We start from the raw sequence: 14,220 nt of genomic DNA on the forward strand, positions 1-14,220 counted from the left end.
AAATTATATACAAAATTATTAAAGGATGAACACTTTTATATACTACATTAATATTTCTTTAAAACGGTGAACACTTGTAAGCTTATGTAAGCATTTCTTTGAGTAGTTTGGATTGCTTACCACATGTGTCACATGGTAACTTATGTAAGCATTTACTAAAATATATAGAAACATAAAGATTTCTTAAAAGATGGGCACTTTTATATACTACATTAATACTCCTATGTTTAAGATTTTTTCTATACAATTTATTTATAATACACGATTATAATTAAATATAGTTCAGAACTTTTTAAGAAAGTAATATTGGAAAACTGCTTCTGTTGCATTGGTTAGGCAGTGGCTCCTTCACGCCCCAGGTCATGGGTTCGAATCCCAGACAGACCGGCACGCATCAGGGCCTTTTTTGTGAAAAAATAAATTCTTCGTGGTTTTCCCCAAAATAACAGGCTAAACGTCAAATCAACTTGCTGACAGTGGGCCTCCCACCCTGTGGCATGCCTAGTCAGAATTGTGTCCGTATACAAACACCATTTGCACTGTACATGCATGCCAAAGCCAAGTTATAGCACCAATTCAATGTATGCTGCAAGTTTCGGCACTAAACTGAATTTTCATGCCAAGTTTGAGCATCAGTGGTGTAATTGACTCATTTGCAGAAAACACTAATCGAGGTATGGCGTTTTAAGCGTGTTTATGACAGATGAGCCTGACGATGACATGTACCTAGGGTAGGGTCCTAGGCCTGACCTATATGCCCTATCCAAGGACACTACACAAGAGGCCAAGGCCTACAAAGATAGAAAGAAGAGAGTGCAACCCACTCGACAGAAGATCCACTCGGATACCCCAATTCCACTCGACCACCGTTATTCACTCGGAGTACAAGAATTCACTTGAAGGACATAAGACCTAGAGCCACCCCTAGATGACAACGGTCGGACATTCACTCCGTCGTCTTAAAGATCATTAAACACGGGCGTTACCAGTAACGTTCATAACTTTATTCTCTCATTGAACCCTTGCGTAACTGAGGACTGTGAGGGGTCGGCATACTCTATATAAGCCACCCCTCCCCTCCTGCACAAGGGTTCGCACCCCCTGTAACTCAACACTCCAATCAACAAAGCCTCCGCGGCACCGAGACGCAGGGCTGTTACCTCCTCCGAGAGGGGCCTGAACTCGTAAATCCGAGTGTACAACCTCGCCGTAGCTAGGCACTGCCCTCTCCTACGTAGCCCCATCTCTACTGTCAGATCCGTTCCCACGACAGTTGGCTCCCACCTTGGGGCAGGCGTCTAAGCGACTTCCGACGAGGTTGCAATCTTCGATCTCCTTCGACATGGTTTCCGGTGGTGGATTGCTTCTGGGCCGCGAGATCCGCCTCGGCGTGCTCACCTTCATCACCGACGATTCGGCCTGGCTCCAGGAAGCCCCCCTCGACGTCGAGGCGCTCCCCATTCGCGGGGAGGCGCACTTCCGCGCGAGTGCCTGCGGCGTCCTCTTGCGGCAGCCGTCGACTCAGTATCTGTCGGCTCCGGTGGCATCTTCCCTCCCCGCTGCTCGCTGTCGCAAGCGATCGGGTCGCTCGCGGCTCCAACGGTGGGTGAAGCACGCGGTGGCTCGACAGTCGTCAACTCCTTAGATCGCAGCGATCGAGCCTAACGAGTCCCTTTATGGCTTGTTTAATCTGCCTTCTGACCACTCGGATTCGCTTTCCGAGTGCGGAAGTAACGATCCGGCGGCTGGAGTCTTTTTGGTTGGCTCCCAGCATAGTCCACCTGGATTTCCCTGTGGCGGAGGCAAGAGCGGTGGCCCATCGCACGGCAACGACGAGTACTACCCGCAGTCCCTCACTGCGGAGCAAAGAGAAGAGTTGCAACGTCGGAATGAGCAAACTGTTGGAGATATGCCCTAGAGGCAATCATGTATGATGATATTTATTATGTGTTTATGAATAAAGATAGTCCTTGGACATTATCAATGATGTGTATCAACAAGTACGTAACTTGTTTGTGGGACTATGCATTGTATGATTACTATCCTAAAAGGTCCCTAGTCGAAAGGGTTGTGTGGACGCGCAGCCGACTAGACTAGCATATGACACGGTCGATGGCTTGGTCTCACTAGCCATGGAGCATTGAATGCTAACCGGATAATATGGACTCGGAAGGATCTGGTCGGATTCGATGTAGTCGGATCCGAGTTGAGATAAGGTCCGAGTCGGACAGACCAACTATGAGACGCAACGATATGCCATCTGTGAGTCTCTAGTACAACATATGTTCTATGTCCTAAGACCTGAGCTGGCGCAGGTACTCGGGATGGTGACAGACTTGCTTTGAGCCAACCAAACGCTACTCCATGACTGGGTAGTTACAAAGGTAGGTTTCGGGCTTGTCCAGACCCATGCTGCGAGACATGGTCGAGCAAGATGGGATTTGCCCCTCCGATCAGGAGAGATATACTATGGACCCCTCTTGTGATCCAACCAAAATAAGCATGGCCATGCGATTAGGATTATGAGATAATTTGGTTTGTGGTCGGCATCACTGGAACGAGAAAGAGGTATGGGCTAGCACAAGGATGACAGACTCACCTTGAGCCCGACAACATATATCGTGTGGCAGAGGGAACAGAAGTGTGATGTACGGGTTCGCCTAACCAGCTTCATCGGACACTTGGAGTCGGCATGCTTTGCTAAAGGCCGCTACCGACTAGCCGAGTTGGATGTGATCTGACTCGCGACCAAGTGAACGAGAACCTAAGGGGTCGCGCGCTTAAGGGAAGGAACCTGTGAGGCCCGGTGAGGGAGTCCTGGATTAAGGGGTCCTCGGGCGTCCGGCCTATTAGTTATGGGCCGGACTGATGGGCTGTGAATATACGAAGACCGAAGACTACACCCGTGTCCGGATGGGACTCTCCTTGGCGTGGAAGGCAAGCTTGGTGACCGGATATGTAGATTCCTTTCTTTATAACCGACCTTATGTAACCCTAGATCCTCCCGGTGTCTATATAAACCGGAGGACTTAGTCCGGAAAGAGAGATACTCATTACCATAGTCATACAGGCTAGACTTCTAGGGTTTAGCCACTACGATCTCGTGGTAGATCAACTCTTGTAATACTCATATTCATCAAGATCAATCAAGCAGGAAGTAGGGTATTACCTCCATAGAGAGGGCCCGAACCTGGGTAAAACATCGTGTCCCCCGTCTCCTGTTACCATCGACCTTAGACGCACAGTTCGGGACCCCCTACCCGAGATCCGCCGGTTTTGACACCGACATTGGTGCTTTCATTGAGAGTTCCATTGTGTCGTCGACGACAGGGTCGATGGCTCGCCTCGTCCTTAAAGACAATATCACCACCAGAGGAGAACTGGCCCCAGGACAAACCCTCCGGCTGGGCGGCTTTGCCATGACCGCCCGTTCAGCCGTTAAGCCGACGATGACCTCTCGGGCCATCAAAAATCCCCTTCGTATCGACCCCAAGCACTCCAAGTAGATGGATCCGGTGGAGTTTTCGTCTTTAAACGGGCTCCTTGACCACATCGCCGCACTGGGAATCGCCACTGATTACGATCGGATCGGGCTTAAACCCGACCAAAGAGAAATCAAATCTCCACCGGTCACTCACCAGATAGCGGTAGTCGAGGAGCAAGACGGCAACTCTTCCCCTATGCTAAAGACAGACTATGTTCGGGTCGCCGACCCTGCAGAGCTGGATACCCACCAGCAAAAGGATGTGATCACCCTCCCGAACATAGAATCAGATGGCGGACATAAGCAATCCGAAGACACTCTAGAGTCCGGACTGTTACGTTTGGAAAATCTTCAGGCTCCGGATCATCGATCGGGTCAGGGTCCAGATTCAATTCCACCCACCCACCCTAACGTAAGCGCTCTTATGAGCATACAATAGCAGTCTCAGGAAACGGTCCATCACTTCTGGGCCAGATTCCTCCTTGTCAAGGACAAGGTTAAAGATTGCCGCGACGAGGACGCGATATCTGCGTTCTGCAACAATTGCAAAGACGAAGGAATCCTCAACGCCATTAATCGCCACCGTATATTACACTTCGCGGACTTGGCAACTATTGTACAGAAGTACATTGCAATGGAAAGCGCCTGGAAAGATCAGGCAGCTTGTTGGGAGCCATCGATCCCAACTCGACCGCTCGTCCAGGCGAAAATGGCGCATCCCCGTGACACGCCCAATCAAATATCCAAGAAATATAAATCCATTACGGGGCGCGGAACCATTCTGGAAGGTTGGCTCGATGGGCCATGCAAAATACAAGCAACGCCGGACAGCATACCAACACACAGCCTTAGAGCATGTTGGATACTCCGGCAAGTGGCAAAAAGTGGCGAGAATATCCTCACCAAGAATATCCCAGAACAACACCCCCGGGAAGACGACGACCCCAGAGTACTGACGATCTTCGAGATGTTCCCCTCAAATAATAAGTGCAAAAGGGCACTCCGCGACCTCGCCGAAGTCTGTCAAATCGCCACAGTAAACCCTTGGAACGACGCGGCCATAACCTTTAATGCCGGCGACGAACCAAAATTCAGGACAGTCCGAGCACCAGCAGCTTTAGTCCTCAGTCCCATAGTGGACGGCTTTCGACTCACCAAGGTCCTCATGGACGGTGGCAGCGGACTAAACCTCATCTATGAGGATACACTCCACAAAATGGAAATAGACAGGAGCCGCATCAAGCAAAGCAACACGACCTTTCGAGGAATCATTCCCAGTCGGGAGGCGCGGTGTGCGGGAAAAATCACACTTGATGTGGTATTCGGCACCCCGGAGAATTATCGGTCTGAAGAAATCACTTTCCAAGTGGCTCCTTTCAATAGCGGATACCACGCACTGTTGGGGCAGGACGCTTTTACACGCTTCCAAGCTATACCTCATTACGGGTATATGAAGCTCAAAATGCCCGGACCAAACGGCATAATCACTCTTGTCAGTGATCCGGACATAGCACTCCGCGCCGAAAACAAAACCGCATCCCTGGCCCTTGAGGAATTATCCGAAGCCCCCGCGGCCGAAGAATTAACCCCACTGCGCTCCATGGTGGACAGGGACGATGTGATCTTAGACAAACGACCCAAATCCACCTCCTTCAAACCCGCAGAAGAAGTATTCAAATTTCAGGTCCACCCAACGGACCCCCAAGAAGACAACATCTATTGGAGCACAACTAGACCCAACGGTCGACGCCACACTAAAGGATTTCCTTCGTGAAAACTAGGACATATTCGCCTGGCACCCTTCTGACATGCCTGGAATCCCACGTGAGCTGGCCGAACATAGCCTTAATATCTTAAAGGGATACAAACCAATCAAACAAGCACTACGGCGCTTTTCCGAGCCCAAACGCCAAGCTATGGGGGAGGACATGGCCAAGCTAATTGAGGCCGGATTCATCATAGAAATAAAACATCTGGACTGGCTGGCAAACCTGGTGATGGTACCAAAAAAGGACGAATCCTGGCGGTTGTGCGTCGATTTTAAAGACCTCAACCAGGCTTGCCCTAAGGATCCCTTCCCCCTTCCCCGCATTGATCAAATCATTGATGCTACCGCATGACACGAGTCACTGTGTTTCCTCGACGCATATTCCGGATACCATCAAATCAAAATGAAGGAGTCCGATCAAGCTGCAACAGCATTCATTACCCCATATGGGGCATTCTGCTTCAACACAATGCCCTTCGGGCTCAAGAACGCGACGCCACATACCAACGCATGATTCAAACATGCCTGGTGAAACAGATCGGCAAGACGGTTGAAGCTTATGTGGACGACGTCATTGTCAAAACTAGGCGCGTCGAAACACTAATAGACGATTTACGTCTCACATCTGATAACCTCCGTGCACGACATTAAGCTCAATCCGGAAAAGTGCGTTTTCGGCGTCCCCGCTAGAAAACTGCTGGGCTTCATCGTTTCCAACAGAGGAATTGAAGCAAATCCAGCAAAAATCCAAGCTCTGTCACAATTGGCTACACCAACAGACCTTAAACAAGTCCAAAAGCTCGTGGGTTGCGTGGCAGCTCTAAGCCGCTTTATCTCCAGAGTGGGAGAAAAGGCACTGCCGCTCTATCGCCTTTTACGACGAACCGATCACTTCGAGTGGACGGACGCGGCAACAGCCGGACCGGAGGAAATAAAAACCCTTCTTGCGAGCAACCCAATCCTGGCCGCGCCAAACGTCTGCGAACCGATGTTACTATACATATCGGCAACACATCAAGTGGCGAGCGCCGTGCTCGTCGTTGAACGAGAACAGGACGGACACAAATTCCCGCTTCAAAAGCCAGTATACTACGTATCTACTATCCTTACACCATGTAAATCCCGGTACCCCCATTATCAAAAGATAGCATACGCGGTCTTCATGGCATCCCGAAAGCTCCGTCACTACTTTCAGGAGTGTTCGATCACGGTGGCCTCCGAAGTACCACTCAATGACATTATAAACAACCGCGATGCCATGGGCCGGATTGCCAAATGGGTTGAGCCCCTTCCATTTGATATTACATACAAACCACGTCGAGCTATTAAATCCCAAGTACTGGCTGACTTCGTCGCCGAATGGACAGAGGCCGAACTCCCTAAAGAGTACGACACATATTCCAATTGGGTTATGTATTTCGATGGCTCCAAAATGCTGGCAGGGCTAGGGCGGGCGTTCTTTTAATGTCACCTACTGGAAACGTCGTTCAGTACGTACTCCAAATACTATACACAGACTCCAACAATGCAGCCGAATACGAGGCCTTATTGCATGGGCTCCAGATGGCTGTCTCCATGGGCATACAACGCCTAGAAGTGAGCGGGGACTCAAACCTTGCAATATCTCAAATAAATGGAGACTTCGACGCCAAAGATCCGAAGATGGCAGCTTATCGTAATGCCGTCATAAAAATATCGGCCCGGTTCGAGGGGCTCGAGAAAGTAATCAAGCAGCGGACGTTCTTGCTCGTATCGGCGCTAAGCGCGACCCGTCCCACCTAATATCTTCCTGGAAAGGCTTTTTAAGCCACCCGTGGTGTGGCAGGGGAAAACGGCAACACTAGTCCGGATCCGCACATGACCCCAGATTCCGAAAACACCGACATCATTGGAGGCTCAGCCACCGAAATAACACCGTCGGCACATCTCATCATGGCAGTCATTGCCCCATGGACCGAACCCTTCCTGGCCTACCTTAACAGGAAGGAGCTTCCTAAGGACCAGAATGAGGCCCGCCGCATTGTCTGGCGTTCGAAGGCCTACAAGGTTCACGACAGAGAGCTCTATAAGAAAAGCGCCACCGGAGTCCTTCAAAGATGTATCTCCGAGGAGGAGGGGCGACAGCTCCTGGCTGAGATTCATTCCGGTCTCGGTGGGCACCACGCCATAGCTCGGGCCCTTGTTAGCAAGGCCTTCCGTACAGGGTTCTATTGGCCGACGGCCCGAGCGGATGCACATGACCTTGTCCAACGTTGCGTAGGATGCCAACTCTTCGTCAACCAAAGCCATATGCCCCCCACCGCCCTACAAACAATCCCCATCATTTGGCCTTTTGCGGTCTAGGGACTCGATATGGTTGGACCCCTTAAAGGAGGAAGCCATAAGAAAAAATATCTGCTGGTCATGGTGGATAAATTAACCAAGTGGATAGAGGCCAAACCAGTTAAAACGGCCGAGTCCGGGCCAGTAATAGACTTTATATCCGGCGTCGTACACCGTTATGGTGTTCCGCACAGCATCATCACAGACAACGGCTCCAATTTCACAGCCGACGAAGTGAAAACCTGGTGTGCTAATCTAGGCATCAAGCTCGATTGCGCCTCTGTCTATCATCCATAGACAAACGACCAAGTCGAACGAGCCAACGGTCTTATTATGAGCGACATTAAACCCAGACTAGTGCGGTCTTTGAAGGAATCAGACAAGCACTGGGTTGAGGAGCTCGGCTCCGTACTCTGGGGGCTGTGGACCATGCCCAATCGCACTACCGGATACACCCCCTTTTTCATGGTGTACGGCGCAGAGGCAGTATTACCCTGCGACATTATTCATGACTCACCTCGAGTGCGCATGTACGAAGAGAGAGAGAGGCCGAGCTGGATCAGCAGGACAGCCTAGATGCCCTGGAGGAGGAGTGCGACGTTGCAAAAGCCCATTCCGCATTTTATCAACAACAGGCTCGCAGGTATCAAAGCAGAGAAGTGCGGGCCAAAACTTACAACGTTGGCGAGCTCGTTCTACGCCTGCCGGAGAAGAAAAAGGACAAACTCAAGCCCAAGTGGGAGGGTCCCTTCATCATCGACGAAGTTCTCACCGGAGGAGCGTACCGCTTGCGTGATGCGTTAGACAATCGACTAGAGCCGAATCCCTGGAACGCAGCCAGACTCCGAAGATTCTATGCCTAGCGCCGAACTCTTTGTTCGTCTCCTTCCTCTTATTGTCTTCATTATTTTTTCTCTCTTTTCGTGTTTTCTCTTTAGCCTTAAAGGCTTTCGTGCGGTTAGACCATACACACCCGACGCATACATCTTGAAGTATGTACGTCTATTATACCTGGGGGCTTCCTGGACAGAAGCTTGCTATTGTTATTTTCCGAGCATCAAGCTCTTCACATATGGGTTTTCTCCCACATGTACCTTTTCTTCGCCACTATATGCATCGATATGACTTAAGTTTTGCCAAGCTGGGTTGCCTGGCTCCTGTGCTTATGCCCTACGTTCCTGTTAGTTCGGCTAGGGCATAAAGGGAGCACCTCTGCGATTGTTACTGTCGGCTCATCCGGATGTGTACCTTAGACTGGGTGAAGCCGAAAGCTAGCGTTCTTAAGGGAATATTCGGTCGATGAACTAAAGATGTTTTTGCACTCACTCCATTATGAACCCCCAGAAGTTATACATACTGTGAGTTTCTCAACCACAGTCCGGACATGCACGTAGATGCATGCATACCCAGGGAAAGGAACCCTTAACGGAACTATTCTCTCCAGAAGATGTTTCTTACAATCTTAAATGTAATATAACATAACTAGCCGGATACTTGTCTGTTCAAGCAACTATGACCCCTACGCATGGTTTCCATGGATACCCGGTCTACTCGGCCGTTCTGGTATTCGGAAACACTCCGCACCTTCGAGCTGAGAGGTTGAAGCGAAAAGGTCCGCCATGACATGCGTTTTACAATTCAGCTAGAGTTACAGATGCAAAGGAAAGTACATAGTCACTTGGACTCAAAAACTTCCACCTCTATGCCGTCCAGCAGGCTGTCTAACTTACAATCCTGCTGGGAATACTTGGCGGCTACTTCTACTTGGCCATATACTAAACTAACAGGAATTTCCTCCCCATTTGACCCTAGCGGTCCGACCCGGGCCATGTGATTCGGATCCAACTTGGTATATCGTGTTTTTACCATGGCCCAGGCCTCTCGCGCACCCTCTCGGCAGGACGATATCTTCCATAGTCGGATACACCGCCGCGCTCCCTTGAACAGCTCTACAAGCTTCTCCATACTCCCTGGAGGGGAGTCGGATGGCCATAAGGCCTTGGCTACACTCCGCATTGCCTGCCGAGCTTGCTCGTGCAACTGCGACAACCCTTGCAGAAGATCACTTGATGACCCGGACACCTCCTCTTCGGGACTGCCGGTCAGCATACCTGCAATCATAGCTATATTAGCTACCTTTACCTCCAAACTGTTATAAGGTCAATCCGGCCACGTACTGAATATGCTGCCTCACAGCTTTTTGTTCTCCTTCACGGAGTCAGCTAGCTGGGCTCGTACATCTTTCAGTTCTTCGCCCAGTTTGGTGTTGGAATCTTGGAGTTTGTTTTTCTCCTCCCTGACTTTGGTCAGGACGCGCTCGTCTGCAGCATGCTGTCTCTTCGCCTCTCTTTCGCTTGTCTGCGCGGCCTTCAGTTCCTCTTCCAGTTGGTCCGATGACCCTGTTAGGAAACAAGCAGCAGTTTTAATATAGCTGGCGTATCATTTTTTGTTTCTCGATGGAGGGAAATTGTCATGCCCAAGATGCGACCCTATCCAAAAGGAACTCGACGGTCCCACCAAGGATAGAAGCGCATCTTGAAGACGCTTTTGCAAGGTGGATATCATTACATCAACATTACATAATATTTGGGGATACATACAAGGCATACAAATGCCGCAAGAATACATCAATACATCATACATAAGATCAACATCCGACTACGGATGAAACACAAACAGAAGCTCAAACGACATCCACCCTGCTAGCCCAGGCTGCTGACCTGGAACCTATCCCCTGATCGAAGAAGCAGAAGAAGAACTCCAAATCAAGAAACATCGCTCTCGCGTCATGATCATCGCAAAACCTGTACCTGCAACTGTTGTTGTAGTGATCTGTGAGCCACGAGGACTCAGCAATCCCATTACCATGGGTATCAAGACTAGCAAAGCTTAATGTGAAAGGAATGGATAAGGTGGTGAGGTTGCAGCAGCGTCTAAGCAATGTATGGTGGCTAACTTACGCAAATGAGAGCGAGAAGAGAAGCAAAGGAACGGTCGTGAAACTAACAATGATCAAGAAGTGATCCTGAACTCCTACTTACGTCAAACATAACACAGAAACCGTGTTCACTTCCCGGACTCCACCGAGAAGAGACCATCACGGCTACACACGCGGTTGATGCGTTTTAGTTAAGCCAAGTGTCAAGTTCTCTACAACCGGATATTAACAAATTCCCATCTGCCACATAACCGCGGGCACGGCTTTCGAAAGATAATACCCTGCAGGGGTGTCCCAACTTAGCCCATTATAAGCTCTCACGGTCAACGGAGGATATTCCTTCTCCCGGGAAGACCCGATCAGTCTTGGAATCCCGGTTACAAGACACTTCGACAATGGTAAAACAAGTCCAGCAAAGCCGCCCAATGTGTCGACAATCCCGATAGGAGTCGCACGTACCTCGTTCTCAGGACACACCAGATGAACACTACGTACAACTAAAACCAATCCTCGAGTTTCCCCGAGGTGGCGCTGCAAGTGGCTCTAGTTTGGACCAACACTCCGAGGGGCACTGGCCCGGGGGGGGGGGGGTAAAATAAGATGACCCTCGAGAGCGTGACTCCCAAGGGAAAAAGGCTAGGTGAGGCAAATGTAAAACCAAGGTTGGGCCTTGCTGGAAGAGTTTTATTCAAAGCGAACTGTCAAGGGGGTCCCATAAATCACCCAACCGCGTTAGGAACGCAGAATCAAGGAACATAACACCGGTATGACGGAAACTAGGGCGGCAAGAGTGGAACAAAACACCAGGCATAAGGCCGAGCCTTCCACCCTTTACCAAGTATATAGATGCATTAATAATATAAGAGATATTGTGATATCCCAACATAAACATAATCCAACATGGAGCAATCTTCAACTTCACCTGCAACTAGCAACGCTATAAGAGGGGCTGAGCAAAGCGGTAACATAGCCAAACAACGGTTTGCTAGGAAGGGTGACAAAGGTTAGAGGTTCATGGCAATTTGGGCGGCTTGAAGAGCAAGTGATAGGTAGCGCAGCAAGGCGATAGAACGAAGCAACTAGCATAGCAATGATAGTAATGAGATCCAAGGTGACGGTCATCTTGCCTGAAATCCCGCTAGGAAGAAGAACGAGTCCATGAAGAAGATGAAGCCACGAAGACGAACGAATCCTCACGATCGCAACGACACGGGAACTATCGAGAAGAAGCACACAACATGGTAAACACACCACACATGACAAGGCATGATGCTCAATCAAGAATGATGAATGACAAGGCTACATGAAGCTACTCATGACAAGAGATGATGCATACAAGATCAACACATCAAGCAAGTTTAAATGAGGCCGGAACTAACATATAACAATTCCGGTAAGTCCTCATATGCAAATTTCGAAATTGGTCCAGAACTGAACAAGCATTAAGTTGAAGTTGTTAAACAGCAAGTTAAAGAGCACCATGATGATCTACACGAAATTCTAGTCAAGTTACATATAAAGTTCATTAGATTCGGAGCTACGGCCTAGAAGATATGAGCAAAACAAGTTAAACATGGCATTGATGCAAAATGCATTCAAACATCAAACAAACACACTCAAGGCATGGATGCAACTGTTGGAAATATGCCCTAGAGGCAATAATAAATAGGTTATTATTATATTTCCTTGTTCATGATAATCGTTTATTATCCATGCTAGAATTGTATTGATAGGAAACTCAGATACATGTGTGGATACATAGACAACACCATGTCCCTAGTAAGCCTCTAGTTGACTAGCTCGTTGATCAATAGATGGTTACGGTTTCCTGACCATGGACATTGGATGTCGTTGATAACGGGATCACATCATTAGGAAAATGATGTGATGGACGAGACCCAATCCTAAGCCTAGCACAAGATCGTATAGTTCGTTTGCTCAGAGCTTTTCTAATGTCAAGTATCATTTCCTTAGACCATGAGATTGTGCAACTCCCGGATATCGTAGGAATGCTTTGGGTGTACCAAACGTCACAACGTAACTGGGTGGCTATAAAGGTGCACTACAGGTATCTCCGAAAGTGTCTGTTGGGTTGGCACGAATCGAGACTGGGATTTGTCACTCCGTGTAAACGGAGAGGTATCTCTGGGCCCACTCGGTAGGACATCATCATAATGTGCACAATGTGACCAAGGAGTTGATCACGGGATGATGTGAGTTACGGAACGAGTAAAGAGACTTGCCGGTAACGAGATTGAACAAGGTATAGGGATACCGACGATCGAATCTCGGGCAAGTAACATATCGATAGACAAAGGGAATTGCATACGGGATTGATTGAATCCCCGACATCGTGGTTCATCCGATGAGATCATCATGGAACATGTGGGAGCCAACATGGGTATCCAGATCCCGCTGTTGGTTATTGGCCGGAGAACGTCTCGGTCATGTCTGCATGGTTCCCGAACCCGTAGGGTCTACACACTTAAGGTTCGATGATGCTAGGGTTATAGGGAAAGTATGTACGTGGTTACCGAATGTTGTTCGGAGTCCCGGATGAGATCCCGGACATCACGAGGAGTTCCAGAATGGTCCGGAGGTAAAGATTTATATATGGGAAGTCCTGTTTTGGTCACCGGAAAAGTTTCGGGTGCTATCGGTAATGTACCGGGACCACCGGGAGGGTCCCGGGGGTCCACCAGGTGGGGCCACCAGCCCCAGAAGGCTGCGTGGGCTAAGTGTGGGAGGGGACCAGCCCCAGGTGGGCTGGTGCGCCCCCCACCAAAGCCCAAGGCGCAGGGAAAGTGGGAGGGGACAAACCCTAGGTCCAGATGGGCCTTAAGGCCCACCCTAGTGGCGCCCCCCCTCTCTTCCCCCCCTGGCCGCCCCCCTAGATGGGATCTAGGGCTGGCCGCCACCCTTGGGGTGGGAACCCTAGAGGGGGCGCAGTCCCCTCCCCTTCCTATATATAGTTGAGGTTTGGGGCTGCCCAAGACACGAGAACGTCTCTCTTTCGGCACAGCCCTACCCCTCTCCCTCTCCTCCTCTCCCGCGGTGCTTGGCGAAGCCCTGCGGGATTGCCACGCTCCTCCATCACCACCATGCCGTTGTGCTGCTGCTGGACGGAGTCTTCCCCAACCTCTCCCTCTCTCCTTGCTGGATCAAGGCGTGGGAGACGTCACCGGGCTGCACGTGTGTTGAACGCGGAGGCGCCGTGGTTCGACGCTTAGATCGGAATCAACCGCGATCTGAATCGCTACGAGTATGACTCCTTCATCCGTTCTTGCAATGCTTCCGCATCGCGATCTACAATGGTATGTAGATGCACTCCCTTCCCCTCGTTTCTAGATTACTCCATAGATTGATCTTGGTGATGCGTAGAAAATTTTGAATTTCTGCGACGTTCCCCAACAGTGGCATCATGAGCTAGGTCTATGCGTAGTTTCTATGCACGAGTAGAACACAAAGCAGTTGTGGGCGTAGATGTTGCCAATTCTTCTTGCTGCTACTAGTCTTATCTTGTTATGGCGGCATTGTGGGATGAAGCGGCCCGGACCGACCTTACACGTACGCTTACGTGAGACAGGTTCCACCGACTGACATGCACTAGTTGCATAAGGTGGCTAGCGGGTGTCTGTCTCTCCCACTTTAGTCGGAACGGATTCGATGAAAAGGGTCCTTATGAAGGGTAAATAGAAATTGGCATAT

Source organism: Triticum aestivum, chromosome 3D (genome assembly GCF_018294505.1).
Source record: "Triticum aestivum cultivar Chinese Spring chromosome 3D, IWGSC CS RefSeq v2.1, whole genome shotgun sequence".
NCBI lineage: Eukaryota > Viridiplantae > Streptophyta > Magnoliopsida > Poales > Poaceae > Triticum > Triticum aestivum.